Source organism: Rousettus aegyptiacus, unplaced genomic scaffold, assembly GCF_014176215.1.
Source record: "Rousettus aegyptiacus isolate mRouAeg1 unplaced genomic scaffold, mRouAeg1.p scaffold_m13_p_3, whole genome shotgun sequence".
In the NCBI taxonomy this organism is placed as follows: Eukaryota; Metazoa; Chordata; class Mammalia; order Chiroptera; family Pteropodidae; genus Rousettus; species Rousettus aegyptiacus.
The window spans coordinates 62,736,880-62,763,210 of record NW_023416306.1 but is presented as its reverse complement, the minus strand read 5'-3'; positions in this window follow the sequence as shown (position 1 = coordinate 62,763,210).

Below are 26,331 nucleotides of genomic sequence, written 5' to 3'. Positions count from 1 at the left end.
TGTTTTCCATACTTGCAGTCACCGCACTGCAAACGTTAAACTCCTTAGAGATCATTCAAATTTTTATGCATCAATAATAAATTCAGAAGCACAAGGCTTGAATTCTGAAGGCAAAATCCACACTATTATCAGTAATGTCTTCAATCATTTGAAATCCTAAAACAGGTGAAGTGAGGTCATACAGTCTTTCAAAATTCCAAGCTTTTCAGGGGTTCCCTCTTAATGTTTTCTGTATCTTTAGTATTTTTTTAATCAGTTAAGTGGTATGAGCTTTTAGAACTACTTACACCCAAATTATTTAAGCTTATGTATTTTAAAATAAATATCCAACTTCATTTTAGCGGATGGAAGTTCCTACCTTGTTCAAATGCCTGCTCACCTCTTCAGGGAAATGAAGAGTTTATCAGGCTTTAACACACTGTTCAGATAAAGAGACATGTCTTTGTGTCAATAATTTCTGAGACTGTCAGATTCTCAACCATGCTTTAGGACATTTGAAATTTGATTGAGGGTAGAAAGCAAGAGCAGAAATTCTGATAGAAAGAAGTAGGTATCTCCTCTGTTAGTTACCTCTTTAGTCTCTTACTCTTGACTGATTCCTTGTCATAAGCCACCAACATACTCTAGTATCTGTTCTCCAGCAAAGTCTTCCTTCAACCCTCTTAATATTCCTTTCTTTCTTACCTCTCTCCTTCACAGACAAATCCCAAAAGGAGACATCTGCATACTCTGTCTATACTCGCTGATTAATATTAAGGGCTCAGTCACATCAAACAGGTCTCTATTCCTTCAGTTCACCAACAACATTTAGTAGTTACCAATAACTCCCATGCTGCCAGATCAAAGGATGCTTTCACTTTCTATTCTTCACCTCAGTGACCTCTAAGCAGTACTCAGCAGTTATGTGTATTGAAAATTCTCTTCTCTTGACTTCCGTGACACCATAATTTCCTATTTTTAATCTTACTTTTCTACTTCTTCTAAATTTTATTTGCTCACCCCCCCCACTTTTCTTTTTGCATATATAAATCTGTCATAGTTTATTTGTGTGATTATGATTATTTAATGCCTCTATCTTCCCATAAGGACAGGAAACAGAACTGTTTTGTTTCCCACTGTATTCTCAGTGCCTTGATTATCTAATGGATAATCAATAAACTTGTCATAGCAAAATAAATGGAGAAGGGCTGGAAGAGATCAGGTTATAGTTCCAGTTATGGTTATAGTTCTAGTCAATCACAGTTATAGCTATAGCATCTAATTTAATCCCCCATAATATTCCTGTGAGATAGTTAGTATGCCAGCTATTTTGAAATGACAAAACAGATGTGAAAAGTCGATATATATATCATTTTGCCTCCTGCTGAAGTTAATGCTCTTTCTACTATACCTGCCGACTTCTTTAAGGTTATTAAATTATAGAAGAAAAACGACTAATAGTAGCCCATGTATCAGAAAATACAGAATCAAATCATACTGATGTTAGAAAGGCACACTTCCTAGTTCAGAGCTTAGAAGAAATTCCACAACTAGAAGGATGATCCTACTTTAAGTCTCTTGGCTTTTGACAATCTGATCCCAAATATCAAAAGAATCTTAAACAAAGTTTCCTGAACAAGACTCTTCAGAACTCATGGAGGTTTCAACAAAGTATGGCGAACAACAGAATTATGTTTAATTATTTACAACAATTAAATTCAATTCTCATAAAATACTATAGAAATAATAGTAATATTAAATAAAACTAATTTATAAGTATCTTTCAACTCTTACTATTTAGTAGATTTATTTAGAGTGATTTCAGTTTAACCTCTAATTTTACAATCATTTAGTTTCAAAATAATTTATATTTGGTCTGGCCTAAATATCAACCTACTTTTATATATCTTCCCCCAAATACCAGATATATCTATCAAAAATTTAATGTCTATTAATATAATCATTTATTTTATTTGAAAACTGGTATATAATTTATAAAAAGCTGAAGACCACATTGTCTTGCCCTCTGTTCCTCAGGGCTTTTACTAACCTCCTCAGAGTAAAACTATCTTCAGTCTATAATCTCTCAGCAGCCACAGTAGATATAAAGAACAAAGGGTTATATCAATTAAAAACAAAAATACAATAATTTATCCTTCAGTAATTAAAGATAATAAATAAATGCAGAGTAGCTAAATTAATTTGGGATTAGTAAGTATAAAATAATATTGATTGTTGTCTCTCAAAGTGATCAGACCATTAATAACGTAATTTTAGATAAATAATATTTACCATTTGTTTTTAGTAGCCACTGTAATTCCTCATCCTAATAACCATGACAAGATGAGGAATTTTGTGACAAAGAATCTTTTTTTCCAGTATACTTAACCTTTTCAGGGTAATCCCTTTACCTCTGAAATGTCAAAGACAATTGTGTATATTTTAAGAAGTGAAGAAAAAAGAATACTCAGATGAGAAGCATAATTTGATTATCAACTGAGAATGAAGTCAGAAAGACCAAGTTCAAACATGATTCTGTCAAATATCAACACCATAACTTAATAGCAAACAATAGTATAACTTCTCTCAATGTATGTCCTTCCCATATAAAAATAAGAAGTGTACACAGAAATTAAATAAGATAATATATGTCAAAATATCTAGAGAAGTGGCTGACACATATAGGAATTCAAAGAATACGAGTTGGCTTAATTATGTAAACAGTGCTAGTCATGCTATTCTCTCTGTGAAACTTTTCAAAACACGTAATTATTCTCTAAGGCTAAAAGTCTGGTAAAACTAGAAATATCAGCATCACAGAAGAGCATTAAATGTGAATAATTTATATTTAATTATGTGTACTTTAAGAGTCTTCTAGCTTCCATTCTGGCATATAAAGAGGTTGGAAGTCATCATTCTGTCCTAACGAATAAACTGAAAAATAAACAACTCTTCTTAGATCTGTTAGAGAAGTGAGATCATAGGACAAACTTTTACTCCCAAAATTAGAGGAACAAACAGGTGAATACAGAGAATCAAAACTTACTGGAGCAAAAATCCATGAGCAGAAACTTCCCTGGGAACCAGTACAGGGTTGGAAAACCTGAACTGTAATTGCTAAATTGCTGAAGGTCAACATGGACAGGTCTGAATGTGAAAAACTCCAACTTTTGAGAGTTTAACCTCCACAAGCTCCAGATTGAGTATCAGAGAAAAATCCTTCTGCTTCTAGCAATGGAGAAGGAAAAAGTGACCATTTTGGGATATATCAGAGCATCCTGTTCTTTTTAACACAGCCTTCCCTGGAGAGAAACTATTTTAGCAGAACCTAAACTATTGGGGTAATATCAGAGCCTGACAGGAAAATGTAAAACTTCAGCCCCCTCTGGCCATCCTGTTCCACTTAAAGGGGAAGGGATAGAAAGAGAAGCATTTAGGAGGGTCACAACCTAGGGGCGCGGTCTCACTAGAAGACTGAGATCCAATCATAGGATTATAGAACTTTTTTTTCCTCTCCCACCTTACCACCAAATTATTAAAGGCCTATTTACCTCAGTTTCTTTTTCCTAGAACTTCATGCCTGGTTTTCAACAAAAAAAATCACAAGGTATACTAAAAGGTAAAAATACAGTTTGAAGAAACAGCACAGGCCTCAGAACCAGATACAGATACGGCAGAGATGTTGGAATTTTCAGACCAGGAATCTAAAACAATTATGATTAACATGCTAAGGACTCTAGTGAGAAATATAAACAATATGAAAAAACAGATGGGAAATGTAAGCAGGAAGAGTAAGCAGAGAGATGGAAGTTTTAAGGAATAATAAAAAACAAATGCTAGAAGTCAAAACCACTGTAACAGAAATAAAGAATGCCTTCAGTGGACTCATTAGTAGACTGGCCATGACTGAGGAAAGACTCTCTGAGCTTGAGGATATGTCAAGCTTATGTCAAACTTAAAAGACATAAAAGACTGAAAAAAAGGGAACAGAATATCCAAGAACTGTGGGATAACTACAAAAGGTATAATATATCTATAATGGGATTGTCAGAAAGAGAAAAGAGAGAAAAGAACAGAAGAAATATTTTATGCAATAACTGAGAATTTCCCAAAATTAATGTCAGACACCAAACCACAGATCTCAGGAGTTTAGAAAACACTAAGCTGAACAAATGCCAAAAATATCCCCCCAAATGAAAAAATGACAATGATGAAAACTATACCTAGGTATGGTAATCAAATTGCAAAAAGTCAAAGGTAAAAAAATCTTGACAGAAGCCAGAGGATGAAGACATCTTATCCATAAAAGAGAAAAGATAAGAATTATATCCAATTATCAGAAATCCTGCAAGCAAGAACAGAGCGAAGTATTTAAAGTATTAAGATTTTTTAAAAATCCAACCTAAATTCTGAATCCTGTGAAATTATCTTTCAAAAAGGAAAGAGAAAGACCTTCTCAAATAAATATTGAGAGAATTTGTTATGAGGAGATCTTTCTTCAAAGAAATATAAAGTTTTACAGAGAAAAGGAAAATAATATAGATCAGGAACTCAAATCTATTTAAAGAAAGGAAAAACATTAGAAGAAGAATACGTAAGTTAAAATAAAAAACTTTAACTTTTTATACTTAATTGATCTAACAGGTAATAATTTGTTCAAAATAATAATAGCAGCAATGTATTGATGATAACTTACGTATAAGTGAAATGAATGATAGTAATGACACAATGGATGAGAGCGAGAAATTAGGACTATCTTGTTATTATGATGTATTTGCACTACCTGTGAAGTGATAAACTGTTTCTTGAAAGTGGCTTGGATTAATTGTAAATGCATATTGCAAACTCTATGGCAACCAATACGAAAGTTTTTTAAAGTAAAATGAATATACTCAGAGAAAATGGAATAATAAAATGCTCAATTATAACCACAAAAAGCAGAAATTAGTGGAAGACAAAAATAAGAACCAAGAACAAGGCAATAAGTAAAAAACAATAACAAATATGGTATGTATTAATCCAACTATTACTTTAAATGTCAATGGTCTAAATATCTCAAAAAAAAAAAGATAGAGATTGTCAGAATGGATCAAAAAATGAGACTCAACTATATGTTCTTTACAAGAAACCCAATTTAAATATAAAGACACATACAGATTAAAATTAAAGTACTAAAGAAACATATACCATGTTGACAGTAATCAAAAGAAAGCTGAAATGGTTATAATAAAAAGTAATTTCATGATGAATGTTCCTTCTATGCCAATACAATGGTTTTTAATACTTTAAAAAGTTTATTCAAACTTTTGCTTCCCTCCTTGATAGAATAACAAGATTTACCCGACATCTTGACATAAAGCAGACAAAAATATCTGAAACAATGGTTTTCAGACACCAGACAACAGGAAGACCATCCAGAAGGTAATAAAATATTTAGGAGAATGAGTGTTTATTAGAGCTAAGGAAAAACTATTTTAAAAAGTAGGACATAGTCAAAAGTGTCAAAATTCAAAGAAATCAAACAAATTAACAAATATGTTCATTAATTTTAGAGCAAAAAAAAAATTTTAAAAAGACATTCTTGAAAAATCAGTGAGAAATTAGCCAAAACTCCATATCCACTTTTCACTTATAGTTTCAACCCTGACCATAAATGCCACTATATCATTAGGTCAAAGAAAAGGAAAAGGAAAAGAAGAGAGAAATAACTATTTGTTGGAATGTTGTGAAGCATCACTAAGATGTAGATACATAGCTTAGGACCTCAGCAATGTGGTGACATCACATTCTTTTGAATGCACCCAGTTACCATCAGAAATCCAGAAGCAGCTAAACTCTGATTCTGCAGTTACACAATTTTATAATGTTACATAGAAAAATATGTTTTTAGTTGTGGACTATTTTCTTATAATTGGGAGAAACTATAAGTTCTTTCAAGGATCTTCTCTTTCATTTTTAAATTATTTAACATTAAACACAGGTCTTGATACATGGTATGTGCTCAGTGAATGTTGTATAAATAAATGAATATGTGAGTAAAAGAATAAAGTAAGTAGATGTCATTGATATTAAAAATATTTACTAAAATATTCAACTATGCTTTATTGCTAGAACTCGGCAGATATATTATTTTCTCATATGTAATTATGCTTTAAAACATTCTTCTGAATCAGCAGTCTGGTTTCATAAAAAAATGCAGTAGTATTTTATAAAAAGCACTAATGTCTATTTATGATAAACGCCAATGTCTCTTGTAATATACCAATCACAAAAAATAATAGTTTCTCCTTTTCTCTCTAATAGAGCAATGTGACACTTCATTACCTTGTATTTCATTATGTATATGAGTCTGGCTTTGTGATGCCAGTCTCTATCACAGATTCCAAGGTACATGTCTCCCAGACCAAAATGAAAGGTTATAAGCTACTAGCACAATTGCTAAAATGTACCTTCACAAAAACAATGTTAGAGCTTCTTTAAATTAAACCATGCAAGTTTGAAATCCACAAAAGGCATTAAAAATAATAAATATAGTATTCACTCGGGGAAGTGACAATGGCTGTACACATAGAAATGCCCAGAATTGTGAATGACTTCTTGCTTTGAATGTTTTATTGCTAGCCAGGATTATTACTGCAGCAATACTGTATCTATTAACTAGTGGGATACTTAGCAATGGCGTTATCAATATTAATCATCAATGTAACTATACTATGCCCCTTAACTACTTATAAAGTCTGAGGTTTTTCAGATTTACAAATATAGTAGACAATTTGGTGACAGATAGAAGGGAGGGGCATTGAGGGGCTGGGAGAATGGGGTGAAGGGTTAAAGAAGCACAAATTAGTAGCTGATAGATGGTTATGGTGGTAGGGGGCATGGTACAGAGAATGTTAGTTAGCATTAATGTATTAGCTAGGTGGAAAACCAGAGAAGAGGAGCAATTAGGGGGATCATTTATAAACTATATAAATGCCTAGCCAATGTACTATATACTTGAAACTAATCAAAATAAATAAATAAAAAATTTTTTAAAGTCTGAGATTTTAGAGTCCCTTCTTTTTCAATATAAGTCAACTGATTTTGATTCCTGGCTCCATAATTTATGGGGGGACTCCTGTCAAATTGCCTAATCTATCTAATTAGCCATTTCCTCATCATTAAAATAATGATAAAATAGTATTTTCTTCATTGGGTGTTTCAGAAGATTAAATAAGATAATGTGCATAAACCACCTTGAATGTAATATAGATCTACTATTACTATCTCAATGTAAAAAAAGAAGTTTCTACACTTGATGACTGAATTCTTAAGGAAGTATTTCCCCAAAATTATAACATAGTTAATTATTTCATTTGATTCTTTAAGAGTAACAAACTGGCGTACAATTTAACTTGCAGGTAATTTTGTGAGTCAGCCTTTATTTGATCAGCCCTCAAATGATTTTATGCCTAATGTGACAGATTTCTTCATAAATTCTCACCAAAGTCTCGAGAGGCCTTTTCATCCAAATAGCTATCTTTTTATTCTATTTGCTCTTATATGACTCATCTCCATCAGTTTCTCCTAGTACCTGAAAACTGATCATACTTCGATTTAGAAAATTTAGAAACTAAAGAGGAACCAGAAAAAAAGAGAGTCTAGGGGGAAAAGCTAGATAGGAAGGAACTAGGGAATACTTCAAGTTGCTATTTTACAACCTGTTTACTCTTACTCATTTGCTGGTGATGCTAATTTGGAGAATATAAATAGATCCAACTGAAACAGACCACCTGTTCACTAAACATCACATATCCAAAGGCTTTTGACATCAGTTTTCCTTATCATATCTCATTCTATACTATAAAACAGGGATGCTTAACTTATGATCAAAAAACTTTTTGAAAATAGAAATTATGAAAATTCAACCCAGGAAAATGCACATACAAAATTCCACATACTTTGTCAGCGGATCCCAAGGAAACTCTAAAGCCCATCTGTGAATCTTCTAGGACTGTGTTGAAAGTGGACTTTAAAACCTTGGTTTTTAATTATGACAATATACCTGAAAGTTGCCCTACTACTTCGTTTTGGATTTATATTTTCTCATAGGCAAGTCATAGTTTGCATGGAATAGATGCCTGCATATAGGCAGATGTATCCTCTTCCCCAGGCACATTCACCAACTCATAAAGTATTTGCATGTGCACACACATAAGTCTGTATGTTAACTCCCCCTAAGCGTTTCCGCCTAATAAAATAGACTGCACGGTAGCCCATCACATTGTTTAGATATCCCTAAATGCAAATATCCATTAGTAGACATTCCAGTGATGCTATAGTCTTTTATTCCAACAACAATAGGTTGAGTCCATTCTTGTTTTCAGATATTCCTATTAAATTTCCATGAAGTGTTCTCTACTTGGCATCCCATACTTCCACACTAACTGCAAAATAGGTCATCAGTAACAGTGTCAACAACTTCCAAGAAAACACACTGTCAAAACTAACAATGGCTCTTTTTCACATACCTAACTTTCAGCTGTTATAACAAGTCTTCAAAATATGTATTATTGCCACTATTTTACAGATAATCAAATCAGACCTCAGGGAGAGTAAATGATTCACCCAATTCCAAATATCGAACACATACTTTCCAAACAAACATCATAGCCAAACAACAACAAAAAAGTTGCTCCTTAGGAAAACTATTCTCTAGATAATGCGCCACAAAAGCTAACATATGCTGGCCAAATGCCCTTACCAAAATAATGCATATGAAAGATAGGGAGTATAAAATATGTTCTTTCTCTCAGCTGAGGTTCACTTAGCAGTGACCCAGTCTTTCTAGACATATTTCAAAATCAGTAAGTTGCAACTACGTTTCAAACTTGTGACAGTGTTTTCGGCTGTGACATTGTTATTTTAAGCCATTGCTTCTATAACTGCACATCAATTGCTCAGACACTCAGGTCTAAAGGATCCTTTACTTCCTCTCCCTCATCTGTTTCTCCTTCCCCCCCTTGCTCTCCCCTGTACCCCTACCTCTTTACTAAATGACAGACTGACAGACATGGCTAAGGGTACCTTGTTTAAACATCTGCTTTATTACTGTTGAGTGACTGCCCTATGTGTAGGCAGGGTATTTTTTATCTTTCACTCAAGAATTCAGATGGTCTGATTAGAAAGTTGAACTGCTTAGAGGATCCTGACAGATGTCTCTTACTTTCTTTTAAGACCACCATGAGTGGTTAGGCACTCCACTCAGACAACTTTCAGTAGTGAAACAACTGTCTGTTTAGGTACGCGGGTAGGTCAAACATGCATTTAGCTGAGGAATCTCACTTCCACACCCAAGGATTAGTTTTCTCCAGGGAAATAACTGGATAAAGAACCATTTATGTAAATGTTATGAGAAAGTTAAGGGTCAGTTGCTGCAATTGTATAATGGAGTGACTACTAAGAAGAATGACTATTAGTAGAACCAAAGTGAAACTCAGAGAAAACTAAATACAAGGGGAAAAAGGCCCCAAATATTAAGCATATAAAACAGAAAATATAGGAATATGAGTGTTGTAAAATAACCCATAATTTTTAAAAAATGTATAACTATTTTAAAGCTTTCTTGTGAAAATAATTTAAAACAGAATAGTCTGGGTTCAAATATCAGAGATAATTGTGGATTCAGTGATACAAATGAAGTACGGACTTCAAAAAATATATATTAATACACTCTAGTTAGACTTTCAGGAAAGAAAAATATTACTCCTTCTAACTTCATGTAAAGGGTTACATTTTTCAAAAAAATAATCTTTAGTTATATCAGAGAGTTCTAGACTATTATGTGAAGAAATGTAGGCTCAGAAGAAAGAGTGGTAGAAAGTGTTAGCAGGAACTGAGTAGAACTGAAGTACAAGAAGGAAACAAAAAGGAGAATCGGCAGTGACAATACCAATTACTTTAGGGGATGTCCTTTATTTCTTTCCCTCGGCTAACCACTCACTAGTCACTCTTCCTTCTACCCTTCCACTGTATTAAGCTCACTCGGTTTGATAGAATCTGTTTTCCCCACCAGCGACATTCTTCCTCTGGATCTTCCCCCATGTTTCCCCCATGTTTAATTGTTTCCTTGCATTAAGCTGCATCTTAAGTTGCATCATTCAAAATATAGCTTAAATGTCACCTCTCAAAGAGGGCTACCTTAACCATGCAACCACTCTCTCACACACATAAACCTCTTTCATTTTTACTATTTTACATTTTCTTGCTATTTTCATCTTTTAATCTGTTTCAGAAACCCTGTCTTGTTCACTACAGTATATTTAGCACTTAGCACATAGCAGAAACTCAGTAAAAGTTTACTGAATAAAATAAATAAATCAAATAAAGATAAAAGTATTTACTTTCTTAATAGGGGGACAATTGCTCCCAAAATACAAAGCTCCCTCATAGGCGAATGAAGCTCCTTTGGTGAATGCACCCTCACTTCTTGAATGGAAGAGAATAGGTTATAAGACACATATGACCTGATATACTTTTTCAGTTTCTGGAAAAAATTCTGGAGAATGGTACACTTCTAACACAGAAGACCCAGATACAGAAGACTTACAATATAGTTCGTTCAAACAGAAGTATCTGCCTCACCTGTGTGCAACTAGATCTAATAAAGCCAGAGATAAGGAATGATACCTCCAAACCATACTGCCTTTCAATGGACTAACTCTGCCCCGGATAACACACTGCCCATTAGATATCAGGGTCTCATCAATTCAACCAGAGCACTTAGATTAAATAAGTGGAGAGATAATTTGAAAGTGTTCATTTCAGTACTTCCATGTGTAGAAACTGCATTAGGAATTACTTTCCTCCAATGAAAATGTGAGGACATGAAATAAGGCTTCCCTTTAATGAGTATAGGCACATAATATATGCTCCAAAATAGTTAATGAATATTTTTTTGAAAAAATAGAAACAAAATCTAGGAAAGTTAAGGAAAGGAATCAAAGATGGAATTTAAATAATGTCCATGGTGTCTATTACTTTATCTGTAAAAACAAGATAAAGGAACAGAGGCAAAACAAGAAATCTGCATATATATATAATAATATCTATATGGAGTACATCAAATTGTTAACAGTTTTAGTAAATGTGAGCTTCTTGAGAATAGGGACCAAGTCTTTCATTTTTTGAACCCCAGACCTTTCCTCTTCACTGTCTGGAACATTTTAAAGGCTCTAAATATAATAGTTGAATTGCATTTATTATGTTTGAGAGTAATTTAAGAGACTTGCTTAGGACCTACTGAATTTCTTCAGAGAGCTATAAAATGAGTCAGATAGTCTGTACCAATTTGGGGGACATTTGCAAAGAGGAAAAATTCAACACAGTCACTAATAATTCAGGTAAATCACAAACTATCAAAAATCGATTAGTCAAACAACTCAATAAAAAATGTGAAAAAGATATGAATGGGCAGTTTACCTAAGAAGATATGTGGATGGCTATAAACACATGAAAATATGCTAATTATTTGCCAGGAGAAGAATGCCAATTATAACTACAATTAGATCCCAAAACATACCTAAAAGAATGGGTAAAACTAAAAAGATTTGCTATGTCAAGTTTTGGTGAGGGTCTGAAAAACTAGAACTTTCAGAAACTTCTAGTGAGAATGCAGAATGGTACAACCACTTTGGAAAATACTTCAAAAATTTTTTAAAAAGTTAAACAAATATATTATGTATGATCCAGCCTTTCTAGTTTTAGATATTAGAATGAAAGAAAGCATATGTTCATATAAAGTCATGTACATGTATAGCTATGGAAATTTCATCAGTAATAGTCCCAAACTAGAAACAAACCAAATGCCCATTAACAACAGGTAATTAGATAAACAAACTGTGGCATATTTATACACTGGTATATTACTCAGCAGTAAAAAATAACATACTACTGATACATACTATAACATGGATAAATCTCAAAATAATTGTGTTGTATGAAAGAAGCTAGAACCCAATCATGCCTCCCCCGCAAAAAAAAAAAAAAAAAAATACATGCCGTATACTCCAAATTATTTAAAACTTTAGAAAATACAAACTAATCTATGATGACAGAAAGCAGATTGGTGGTTTTCTGGGGATGGGAGAGAAAAGAGGCAGATAAGGAAAGGATTACAAGAGTGCAGGAGAAAATTTTAGGGGGCGCAACGTATATGTTCTCTATCTTGACTGTGGTTATGGTTTCAAGGGTATGTTCATATGTCAGAACTTATCAAATTGTACACTTTAAACCCGTGCAGTCTTCTATCTGAAATATAAATAATGCATTCTAATTTATGTTCTCCAAAATAATATCTTGTAGTATTTAAAACTCTATTTTAAATGACGGCATCTAAAATCTTAAAAGACATTACAGAGCAAACTATCTCAAAATAGAAAAAAAATCTTGTATGAAACTAAATATTTCTTAAAAGTAGAAGAGGATACAGAAAAAAGAAATATTCTTAAGTACCAATGCTTTATAAAAATAAACTCTTTAGTCTTCAAAGTCACACACCTGTAAAGAAACTATTATAACAGTAAAAGAAAATAATTTCATTCAAAATATCCTATAAATGAAACCAATATAATATTTTTTAGATTAGAACATGGAAGACATAAATACTGTGACTTTAGCAAATATTCTTTTTCCTCTCGAATATGTGGAAAATTAAAACTAATTCATAGCGTTGAAAGTGTTATATTAAATTGGTTATGTAATGTGTCTGCTACAGACTGGTAAAATAGCCAATGTTCAGTAAACATTAGTCCTTTCTTCCATCTCATTATGAACACATAAAGTCACATGTGCGTGACCACAGAGAAAATGTTTATAGCAGCAAAAGAGAAAACTGTACAATATAACATTTTATTAATCCAGCTGCAATCTTGGCATTAAATAAGGAGCAAACCATGCATAATACTCTAAATAAAACTAAGTTTCTGGAAGTTAAAATAAACTTCATGCAAAATTCCCTTTGACATCCATAAATCTCAGTTCACAGTTAGAGAGAATAATTATAGTGGAAAGCTAAAAAGGATTACAGATAAAGCCCTAATTCTCCAGAGCCTTTTAGGATCTATATCTGAGGATGTCTCATGAGTTAAAAGAGGAAAAAAATTTTTCAAATGGGAAAGAACAAAGTTGCATTTGCATAATATTTTAAATAAAATAAAGTGGTTTGACCTTGGTTTAAGTTCGTACATTTCAAAAAAAATAAGTAAGCTTATGACAAAGTTTCTTAAAAAGATAACAAGTATCAGATCTGGATATTCAGTGGGGGAAAGAAAATATTTAGTAGGAAAATGAGACAAACCTACTTGGAATTTCCTGAATAAAAAATATCTGTTCTTAAATCTGTAAAATTCTAAATTCAAGTTTTAAATTTAAGTATCTTTAGAAAAGAAAAATTAACGTGTATAATAGGAATAGACCATGTAAATCCGTTTTATTGAATATTCTGATAAAAGTTAGTTACACACACACACACACACACACACACACACACAGTGGCCTTAATTGAGCTTCATAATATACAGGCACTACTTACCTCATCTATACCCCAAAATCTTTACAGTACATATAGGTTATGTCTACTTCCAATATCTCTTCTTTAACACATGAAGAGACCAATTACTTGTGTCCCTATTTAACAAAGACACAAATTTTGGTTTAGAAAACCCAAACTCACTAAATTTCAAAAGAGAAATTATCAATTTAGATTACTTACAAATCCCTTTTCACTAGTCTTTTTAAAAGGTGAAACCCCTAACCTGGAGTAAATGTTTTTCAAATTGAGTAAATTCATTCTACAAACATGAGTTTGCCTAAGTACAAGTAAGGCTCTTGTCCAATCTCTGTCCTGAGATTTCAGAAAGGATTTCAATGGGAAAATGTTTTGTAAGGAGTAAGCTTAATCTACTTAATTTTTATTATGATTGCTACTACTGTGCATTTGTTTATAACACATTACCAAACTTTGCTTGATTTTTGTCTCCTTTTCTACCTTCTCTCACTGTGATTACATCATCTGTATTCATTTTACTCCTTACTTAAAAACTGTCTTTTAGTCTTTTCTTTACAATGTTTAGGCTTAAATTTTAACCGATATACTTGATTTAACAATAATCATTATTTCTGCCTCCTCTTGAATAATTAATGAACCTTAGAACTTTAACACTAAACATGTTATTACATTGTTTTCTAGAACATTTACTTGTTCTCAATGACTTTTTATACTCCACAAAATTACTCAGCACTATTGTTATTTTATCAATCCTCCTTTATATTGACTCATGTACTTCTTGCATCTTGCTATTTCTGGATTCTATTATTCCTGAATCAGATCTTTTATTAGTTCTTCCAGTGAGAACCTGTTAGTAGTCAAATCTCTTAGACTATCTGAAAATGTCTGTAGTTCTGCATTATTCTTACATAGAAGTTCAGCTGCAAACAGAATTTTAAACATTTGAAGACATTATTCCATTTTCTTTTGGCTTCTATTGCTGTTTGTAAGTGGGCTACACTAAGTATAATTTTGTAGGTATCTTTCTCTGCTCAGTTTAAGATTTGCTTATTATCCTTGGTGACATATTATTTATGTGATATGTGTGTGTGTGTGTGTGTGTGTGTGTGTGTATAAATGAAATCTTGCTTGAGACTCAGTGTACTTCTTCAACCTGACGAGATTCTTTGATTGTGAAAAAATTCTCAGACATTTTTTTAAAAATGTTCTTTCTTCTATTAAATCTTCTCAATCTATCCTTTGTCTTTCAGTCTATCTTTTTTATTTCTTTCTGTCCATTCTCAACCCTGTTTTCGGTTCTCTATTCTTGTCCTAATTTTGTGTGATCTATGGTGCAATTTTTTTGAGAGTAGTTTTAACATAAAATTCAAAAACTATGTCTAGAAGTTCTATGTCAAATCTGTCAGTTTTTTTATACATATATACATTGCTGTATGTGTGTGTATATATATATCCTATTACATCACAATTTCCATACTTTGTCTTGGTTTTTATTTACAAATCTTTTCAAACTGCTACATTTTCTTAAATTCTTGAGATGCTAATATTCCTGTTTGTGTTTTTAATGAGTGTCTTCTACAATAAGTTGTATTCTTATGTGGCTTGTGTTTTTGCTGTTATTATGAACTTATTTTTAGTATGGATTACCTTTTCTACAAGTCTTGTGGCTTTGGGTTGTAGAAACAACCCATTTTTGTATTTAATTCTGCTATGAATTCTAGGAGTTCCACTGGTCCAGGAAAGTATGATTTCTCAGTTCGAAATTGCCATACAATGAAAATAGTGTGAATCTGGGCTCCATTTGTAGGTAATCCTTAGAGTTTCTATTACTTACAGAATAATCATTTTCTCCTCGACTTCAAACCCTAACTTCTCTGTTCCACTGAGGAGTTTTTCTTAGGGACCTTTTAAGAGTGTGAAACCCTTTATGCTTCCAGCTTTACACTAGGGTTTTAGTTTCAACTCCTCAGCTCCTGTTGGCCAGGACCACATTTCTTAGCATAAAATCCTTAGTCTCTGTTCTTTATTGTTTATAAGGTACCATCTTGGGCTGTCATAGTACCAACTTCCAGAGTAGGAGTGTGGCTTTGAGTTTGTCTTTTATTTCTGGTTCCTGTAAATCACCCATTATGTCTTTCAGGATTGACTATGTGTAGTGTAACCTAAAGGGATGGCTAAATCTGTATTATTTTGTTACGTGACCGGAAAGTGTCCTGGTTCATTTTTTATGATCATACTTTTTATCTTTTGTTTTGTTATTTCCATCCTGTAGTTGTATATTTACAAATCTTGGTCTTACCTAATTTTATTTATTCTTGTATCGCCTACAAATTTTATTATTCCTAACTCTGTAACAAAGATATTAGAGCGAAGCCACATAGCCCACCCTGCAGGATCCAACTATAAACCCTCTTTGCTCCGGAAATCTCACACTCCACCCACCCAGCCCAGGCTCCAGCCTCAGCCCTAGCGCGCTCCCTCGTCCCACAGTATACAAAAAGAAGGAAGTTGTTTGATGGAGGGGCTTGGCTGAATGGGCCAGCTTCCCCATTGCAGGCTGCTGGCATGGCAGATGGCCTGAGTCAGAAAAAAAGAGAGCTCGATGCCCCGAGGCTGCTCATCAAGGGAAAGGCTCCGGGTTCAGGCAGCTATGGTCTTCTGAGACGAATTCGAGACACCTCAGAGCTGCATGGGAAAACAACTGTCTCCAAGGCTTAGAGTTTGGGTTAATGCGGCCTTGGACCTTAACAGACATTCTGTTGGGTCCCCGGTTCCTCACCAGAAGTCCGTGTTGCTGCCCCCGCCTCCTTGGGAAGCGACAGATTTGCGACAGAGGTTGTGCAGTTCGCTCCCCCACTCCGGCCTGTGGTGCCGGCACAGCCTGGGAGCCAGAGCCCGTCCCACACTTAGCCGGGCCCGCCTAGCCCTGGCGCCTCTGCACTATGAGTTGGAGGGCAGGACGAAGCTTTGGGGTTTTGCTAGATAGGTGGCGCAAGCCAGACTCCTTAGGGAGACAGCGGACCCACAGGCCTCTGGGGCCGAGGCACCTGGTGGTGGTCATCCCGCAACGCCCTGCCGCCTGGGAGCTCTCCTGAGATCCCGCGAGATCGGGCTGCTGCTTTTTTAAGAGACTTGTTCTTTCTCTCTCTTTATATAATTTTTGAATAACTTCAAATAACGAAGTTTCGTTCAACATCGCTTTGTTACACGCCAAGGAATTTAGCTCTGTCTATATCAATAGCCTATGGTGTCATAGTTTGCAGCTCCCAGGGAAATATAATCCATACATTCATTTAAAACATGTGGCTAATAGCCAATTGTTCTCATAGAATTGGTGCTTAAATTCATAGAATTGTGCATACATTCAAATTGTTATAATACAGTTGCACTGCAGAGCTTTACACAAGAACAATAAACTAGAACAATTCAGTGTCAAATATTTACAGTGGATGAGACATAAAAGCGTAAGGCCTAAAGGCATTAACTAATTTAGAGCAATGATTGTCAGACTTAAGTATGCACTGGAGTCACCTGGCAAGGTCCTTAAAATGTTGATTGTTGAGCCCCAATCCCAGAGTTTATGGTTGAGTAGTTCTTGGGCAAGGCCTGAGAATTTTCATTTCTAACAGCCTCACCTGTAATGCCAATGCTGCTGGCCTGGGGAACCCTACTTTGAAAAACACAGCTTAGAGCACCATCTGTGGCCAAAGAAAATCTTGTTACAATATGACTTTTGCTTGGAAGAGGGAACTATCCTCAAGATTCCTTACCAAATCGAGGCCTCATGGGGAAAGTGGGCTTTCAGATCCTTGTTGAGTTCCAAGCAGAAATAAAATTTACTCTATGCTCAAGTTCTCATGACATTTATTAAGCACCTTGCTTCTGACTTCATCTAGTCTAAAACTTGTGCTTCAATCATGTGCTACAATTCACCTCCTGAGAGTCACCAGATTTTGTGTCTGTCTCTCTGAATTGTTATCAGTTTGGCCCTGGGTCTGTGAAATTTGGTTTCAATATTCCCCACAACTTCTGGGAAGCCTTATTTTGGCCGAGGATAGTCAGTATAAAGAGCAATTTTCCATGGACAAATCTTAGGCTGAATTACACACACATGCACACACACATACACACACACAGACCCACACACACAAAAAAAACAATTCAGTGTCAAATCTTTACAGTGGATGGGAACATATTATGAACATGCTCTGTGAAACAATTTTTAATTGATCATCCTAGACAATAGTACAAGGTAGTAAAGACAGATTCCCTCTCCTCAGGATGATATAACTATATCTTCTGTTCTCAAAAACTTCTGTATTTTATATATTAAAAAAATACAGATTAAAATAGTGAATTCCTTGGGACAAACAGCTTGCTTTTATAATTTTTGTTTCTACTGGCACAAATAAATCAAAGTCAAATATGTTATTACAGTACCCTTTTTCTTTTTATGCTAAGCCTCTTGCATCTACCCCTTGAATTGTTTGAATGAATTGTACCATTGCCTATGCATGTGAGAATCTCTGAACAAATTATACTGGCTTTGGGACAAAATGAAACAATCAGTAATTCTTAGAACTTGCTCAGTCTTTTCTGCCTTTCTTATCTTGGAAGACACTTAAGGATAATGTTTATCCTTCTTTTGTTATTACCTGGAATTGATGTTCCACCTTTCAGGGTGGAAGCTACATTTGCCAAGATTAAAATTCACTTGATCTTTAGGCCTTTTGTAATGTTGGCAAGAAGTAACTTCCTGTTTCCTATCAATTAAAGCCAACAAGGCTACTGAGGCAGATACATATGGGTTGAATTTCCTTTCAAAAATAAATATTGATTTAAATCTTAAATGAGAAAAGTGTGAGCCAAATGCATTACATTGGACTTATGTGACATATGATGAAACCACTCAACATTTCCCTGTTCCCCTTTCACGCCCCCAACTAACAAATCACCTTCTAAACAAAGAGAGAAATGTTTGATTTTTTTCACAAAGAATCTGGAACATGTCACTGGCCTTTTAATAGAGAATGAACTCTTTTATGGACAAAAGAGGCCACTGAGTATACAATAGACAGATTTAAATTTGATCCATCTCACAAAGGCAAGACAGGGTCAACCTGAGAAGGAGTTGTTGATCGTGGCATGAAAAAAAGTTACAAGACTCTAGTCTTGTAACTCTAGAGACTGTATAAACTAATCTTTGAGCAAACTATAGAATGGATTTTAAAATAAGGAATGTTTTTCATTTTAGGGAAAATATCACCCAGAAAACACAGTAAATCTCCTAAGTCACTATAGTTACTTATACTAAGTTCTTTAGTGTTAGGCTTATGATTTTTAAATTAAAGTTATATTTGCTGTACCTAATCTTAGCCAAAAGGCTGAGAAGCAGTGAAGTTATATTTTTTGTTACACTCCTTTACTAAGATGTTATCCTATAGATGTTTGGGAAAACAGCAAGCCTGAAACAATAATTATCCACTACAATATCTTTTCTTTTTGGAAAAGTTCATACCACAATTTCTATGCTTTAATTTTTTACTCTCAGTCTACCTTATCCATTCACTCCCCAGCACAGTTCATATAGGGACACATACAAAACACTTTCTGATTGTCCTTTCCTCATGTCCCAGCCGGTTTATGGTACCCTGCTGAGGTGCGGAGCAAGGAATACAAGACTCAGACTTGAGAGGATCTGTTCAGGACCTGGCTCTGCCACTGACCAGCTGGGTGACCTGGCCCAAGTTGCTGTGTTGGAAGAAACAAGTAAAATGGTGTTTTTATATTGTTCTTATTTATACAAAGCCCTGTATAAATATATTATTGGTATTATTATTACCAACTCTGTCCTGAGTAAGAGACTGTACCTCTGACGGAGGCCATGGCACAAAATCTTCATCTGCAGCCTTTGGAACCATGGTCAAAAAAGAACCCTAGAAAGTTTGACTGGAATATTTATTTTAACTGGTGGTGAAACTGAGACACGGAGATGCTGTATCACTTACCATGGTCACCCAGCTAGAACTAGAAACTTTACATTTCTCTCTACACCACTTACTAAACTCTCCCAGCTAACCCTGCTTTTACAGAAGAAGAAAAAGTAGTGAAGAAAGAAATGACTGCAGGATGAAAAAGAGGATACATCTGGAAGGATAAGGAGAACATAACCAGCAACCCAGGGTCATCAGTGCTACGGAGGCTGAAGATTGGCTAGATAGATACTCATGGGCTAATGAAGAGAAAAAAGATGTGAGCTGACATATGGTGGGTGTAAGAAGGGATGTTTGCCTTTGCAATGTCAAGGTAGGATGAAGAAGAGGACACGGAAAAGCTGAAATCTATGAGATGTGTGTCTGGAGGAAGTCACCTTGGTAAAGAGGCAGAATAATTGAATCTATTCAAGAGTATCAAGAGCAAATTTGATATGTCGAATACACGTATCACATATTTACTCTGGGAATCAAGCAGTCAGGCAAAGTTGCTAATATCCTCTCCTCTGCATAGCATAAAAGACTCTACTAACCCTCTGATCAGAATATTTTGTTACATGTTATCTAAGAGAATAACTTTGTTAAAGCAAATTTATGTGAATGAAATAGACCCTAACTTTTGATTGTATTTAGACTCTTTGGGACTTGACAAACCCTTGTTTGCATACTTGTTTGCTCCCTCATTTTAGAACCTTGGGACAATTACTTAACTTCTCTGAAACTCCATTTTCTCATCTGTAAGATGGGAATAATAATAAGCCTTTGCAGAGTTTGTACAAGTGTTTGATAAGATTATACTGCCAAGCAGAGTGTCTGGTATGTAACAGAAATGTTTGGAGTGCTTGAGAAATTCTAGATCCCTTTTCAAACTAAAGAAAGAAATGATCCTAAAGAGAGAAAATATTTTCAAGTTCAAATTCTTCTGCTATTAAGCTAAAACTTTTCCAAGCTATGATTCAGTTTATTATTAGGCAATCAAGAAGGATGGCAAATTTTTAATATAACTTGTCATCTACAGCATTAACGGGCACTGTATTAAGTACTTTGAATATTCTCTGTTTTAATCCTCACCACGAACTTATAAATTCGGTATTATTATTCATATTTTAGGTGAGGGTACTGAGACGAGCTAAGTAATGCTAGGATACCAGGGGTAAAGTAGGGATTTCGACCCAGGTCTGAACAAAGAAAGACACATCAGTGTTTTCTTACCTTTACCTTATGTCCCATGTTCAACTGGATATAACATCGCATGAGTGGTATGTAAAGTTTTCTTTAGACAAAATAGGATGTTACTCTGAATTATACTTTTATACAGGCACTCTCACAGTCTTCTGTCTGTGACAGGGGCGCCCTGCAACTGCATTTCATTTTCTTCAATTTTCAGCCAGATTTTCCTCCCTGGATTGATGTGAGGTCATTTCGAGATAATCGATGCCAAAGATTTTTGTCAGGTTTTCACTGTCTTGGCTTAAATAAACACATCATGTAAGGGGGGGGGCACGGGTGGTGGGGTTGTTCACTCACTCACATAGATGCACTCTTGCACAGACACACAACTTCACAAAGACATACTTTGTCATGGTTCACTTGGAAAAATCCAAATGAAAAAGGAGGAGTTGGATGAATAATAAAGCAAAGGAGAAAAAGGAACTAATTTAGGGATAATGAGTGCAAGACTGCCTCAATAAAGAAGAATAACCGTGTGTCATTAGGTGGCAAGTTTAGCCTTTGGGCAAGATTACACTTCGAAGCCCTACTCCAATTACCTGTTTTTAAGCATAAGCAAAGAGGAAATATAAAGGAGAGGGGAAAAATACTTATTCTCCCTAAATTGTAGTAACATTCAGAGAAAATTAACTATTGCTCTCACAAAGAAATTCTGCATTTGCAGCTGTAAAAGGTGAGAATCCACCATGCCCATGTGAAACCACACTTTCAGTCATCAGGGAGAACATCATTTCTTCCAATGATCAAAAAAAAAAAACAAACAGAAACTGAAGAGCAGTGAAAGCGTTCCCCACGTTTGCATCTTGTCTCAACACCTGAGAATCTCAGAAGCCTCTGAATAAAGCAGCAAGCCTCCATCCGAGGTGACCTGCTTGCAGCATGGGTCAGTTCATGAGAATGAGGCTCTTTTGCCACCAGGACTAATGACAGAGCAGGAAAGCCTGCTGATGAGAAAGGCTGAGCCTTGGACAATGCATACAAAAGCCTGGTTAAAGAGCACTTCCAAAGTCATTCCTTCCTCACCCCGCCAGCAGCCACTACATATAAAGGTAGGGGTGGGGTGGAAGGATAAAGATGATCAAGCAAAGGGAACCATAATAAGAGGTTTATCTCTGAATGACTCAAACTTCCCCCTTTCCAGATATCAACTCTATTACAACTGATTGCCTTATCTAATCCCAACTCAATTTGGCATAATTGTTGGCTTTTACAAAGGTAAGCAGGAGATATTTTTTTCACAGTTGCCTGCTTTTCTCAAGTGTCCAGCTTCCTAAAATCCCCTTTAATAAGGATTACTTGCATGTTAGTCAGCTTCCTTTTTGATGCCATAACAACAGTGTTCCTTGTAATCTGGGCAAACACAGGCTATTTTAAAAACCATGTAGCTAACAGGTGTGTACTTCCTGCCTCTAGGTAAAATTGGCAGCTGCCCCTCAGATTCCAAAATATGTATAAGCATTGCTTCTAGGGAGGGTCAGGACTCATTTCCTTTCCCTCGAAGGAAATTTCTCAGAAGGAAAGTAAAATTTGAGAAGGAAAATCATTCAGATGCTCTGGGCATGCTCATCCTCACCTTCTGTAAAAGGGACAAGATGGACTCATCTTTAAAAGACTCATCATATGAATGCATTTGTCAGCCTCAGACAATTACATAAAATGTAAACAAACACTTTTAAAATTCAAATTTCAAATCAGCAGCAGATCCTTCTACATGATAAAAAAAAATGCTTTTTATAGTCATTACTTTGCAATGAGATGGGAATTTCAAAATATGGTTTAGATTCTTGCCTCTCAAACTTCAGAGTCTATCAAAATCTTCTTGAGAATTTCATAAAAACACAGAAACCCTGCTGGGTCTCTGATTTTTTTTTTTTTTTTTTTAATGAACTCTCCAGTTGATTCTGATACACACCAACCTTTGAGAATATCCGGCTTAGACAAATGTAAGTACTTGGACTGACCCCTACCCATATCTCCTAGCGGCATACACTCTCAGATTCCTGGTTCAATCTGTCTTATTTAAAGCAGAACTTCCCACATGTTAAATCAGTCCTCCCTTAATTTCACAATCATACAAACCACTCTAAGAATGGGGAAAACTGGTCAAAGATGAGTCAAGTTACAAGTGTCTTTCATCTGTTATATACATGTCACTGATGCTCCCAAGCCTCTATCTCCGGTCCTGGTCTCTCTCTCTCTCTCTCTCTCTCTCTCTCTCTCTCTCTCTCTCTCTCTCTCTCTCTCTCTCTCGATTAGGTCCCATATATCCAACTCCACCTGAATGTATGAGAGACAACTGAAAAAGAGCGTGTCAAAAGCCAAGCTCTTCACCTCTCTCCTCAAAAGCCTGATCTTCTACCTGTAATTTCTATTTGCAGATATAAAAGAAGAATGAATCATTATCCTTACATATCTTTTAGTCATTAAAAAGAGGCCATGTAAGAACTCTTACAAAATCAGAGTAAAAGTCCAAAAACTTATGTTTATAGCTATTCAGATCCAGGTTATAATTTCTACTCACTTATTAGATTAGAATATGAGATAATTTATAAAGGCTTTCTTCCTCTGCTCTAAAATGAGAACAATCAAACATATATCACCTAATCTTATACTTAAATCAATTAAATGAGATAATTTCTATAAAGTACATAAATGAGCATAGTAGACTCAAAACAAACATTAAACTTTTTCTCTAACAGAAATCCGAAGTTAAGACATGTTGGCTAATTACTCAATAATTGATTCTAGCAAGATAGTTATGAACCAGGATAGAGATAAAGAAAACAGCAAACCCACATCTCTATAGCCTAGAAAAGAAAGTGAAATGGTGTGCAGAGTGTTTTATCATTGAAGGAAAGGGTGTTGCCTCTTTTCATTCAAGACCATATCTAATGAGAATATAAGAGAGGCTAGAATCATATTCCTTAACTAACAATTTTGAAGCCAAAATAGCAATATAAGTTCTCTGTTATATCCTATTACACAAAATAAACTGATGCAAATATAGTAGGACATACTTTATTCATTCTAAAATATAAGCATTCTTTTATGAAAAAATAAAAGTAACTAGAAAAAAATGCTTGGCTGTAATGATTAACATTTTTTTACTCTAGATATATTATAGAATAATACTACACTTAATTGCTAATAATATCTCTATATATTACTATAAATGTATTGCTTATTTTTAAAATTTCAAATGCATTGTTTTATTACCAATGTCTTCTTCTCCAGACTATTAAAAAAACATTCAACTTAAATGCTCTCAGTGGGAAAAAAACTTCCCAGGAATATATAGTGCTACATTTTACAGCTCACAAATTTAAAAAGCAGGTGGCGATAACAAAGGAATTGGTACACAATGTTCTCAGTCTTCATAAGAGTGAAATGATGGCTGTATGCCTGCAAGACAAACTGAGATGATTAACTGAATATGCATAGAGATTTAGACTATGTGTCATGAGACATACATGGATCCGAAAATCCTTTTGCAAACATGAGGATCAAGACTGAGTGCACTTTTAAAAATAGGATCTATTCTCCCTCAGGCCTAAGTCACTCACTGGTAGTTGGTTAGTTACTTAATAAATCATATTCAAGTCTCTTAGACATATAAACACACAGAAGTATTATGATGAATCAGGATAGCTACTATGATGAATCAAACTTTGAGAAAAAAGAAAAGAAGCAAAAAAGAAGCGTTTATCAAATGTTAATTGTATACCATATGCTCTCATTTACTCATCTCCTTGGTCTTCACAACACCCTTGGTATGGGAATGCTATTAATTCCAACTTGATAGGTAGAGAAACTGAGTCTCAATGAGGACAAGTAACTTGCCCACATTTCACAGAGAGTTTGTTGCAGAGCCAAGACTCAAACTCATGTTTGCCTGACCCCACAATTCATGCCATTTGCACTATATGAGTCCAGTGCATTAGAATTTTTTAATTACTTTTTTAAAAAAATTTAACTTGGTTCTGTTTTCTTACCTCTATTTATCCACTCTGAACTTTCTCACCCAAACACCATATCCATTCAATTGATCATTAACAAAAGTATAAAAAGAAATTTACACTTAAAAGTAAACTGAAACTTTTTAATAATAGTATTTTATAATTTTTAAAAAATGCTATGTTACAAAATGTTTTCATATATATACTACATTTTTGCTTCATTACAGAAAAGGGAGCTAAGAGATGCCAAGTGTACCTTCCAGAATAGCAGAAAAAGGAAGGAGTATGAAGCAAATGGAATCAATATGCTGATCACTTCAGAAACATGGGTTTTTATCTTCCTAATAATCATGAAAGTAATAATCAGTATATCTACTTTATAGATGAAGAATTGAGGCTCAGAGTGACTATGTGATTACTAGTATTAGTATTCAAAACTTTGTTTTTCTTTTTTCAGTACCCTTTCTCTCATGTTCTGCTACTTTACCTTTAAGCCATGTTTAACCCAGATACAGAAAAGAAAAAAAAAAATTGTATCATGAAAGTATTTTAGACTTTTAAGACTAAACTCAAAAGATGCTTCCTCTCTCAAAATTTGTCTGATTCTCCTTCTCCACCTTTCATGTGTTGACTATTGTCTGCTGGCTACATGCTGCAGGGTCCACAAAAATAAATTAGCACATTGTTCCTGCCCTCAAGGAGCTTACAATCTAGGAAAGGAGGAAAAGATTACAATTGAATTGACTCTAATATCTCATAGCACAAGACCAAATAAATTGAGTGAATTAAAATATTAAATGCAAACCAAAAACATAAACTAGAAAAAAATATCACTGACCAATCTTGAAATGGGGAGAGATTTTATAAGCTTAAAACAATGGAAGAACCACAAAGGAAAAAAGCACAATAGGTCAGATGTCTTTATTTTCATGATATAGGTCATTTATATTCATGAGTTCCCTCTCTATAATCTTTGCAAATTTTTCTATTAGAGTATTCTTTTCCCTGTTGATTTGTAAGAGACCTTGATATTTTAAATACGCTCACACTTTCTATGCTATATACCTTTGAAATATTTTTTCTTTTTTTTCTTAGGGTAAACCAAAATTAGATGAAGGTTATTAATTAGTACAATGGAAATGCTTTTTCTTAGATGATCATTTGTTTTTCAATTTTGAGAATGAGTTTTTCATTGGATTTTTAATGCTTATCTTTACATTATTCTTTATTCTTTTGCATATATTTTATTTCCAATCTTGACATTAAATAATTATTTCTTGTGTTTTCAAGTATTTTTAGAATTTTCTTTCTGTTCAACATTCTAATCAATCTGGAAGTTATTTTGGTATATGTTGAAAGGTAAGAAGAATCCAACTTAAATATTTTAAAGCAATTATTTGCAAGAATTGCATGAAATATAGTTTCCCATTGATTTGACTTGCCATCAGTACTGTATGTTCGAGTCTTATATATAGTAAAATTTCTTAGCATTTTTATTTTATTTCATTAGCAACTTCCTCCTTCTTATTCTTTTTCCTGTTTCTCCCTCACTTCCTCCTTTCCTTCTCCCTTTTAAGTACCTCACACCATTGAAAGCTTTTAAGCTATAGAATGGTTTGATTAATCT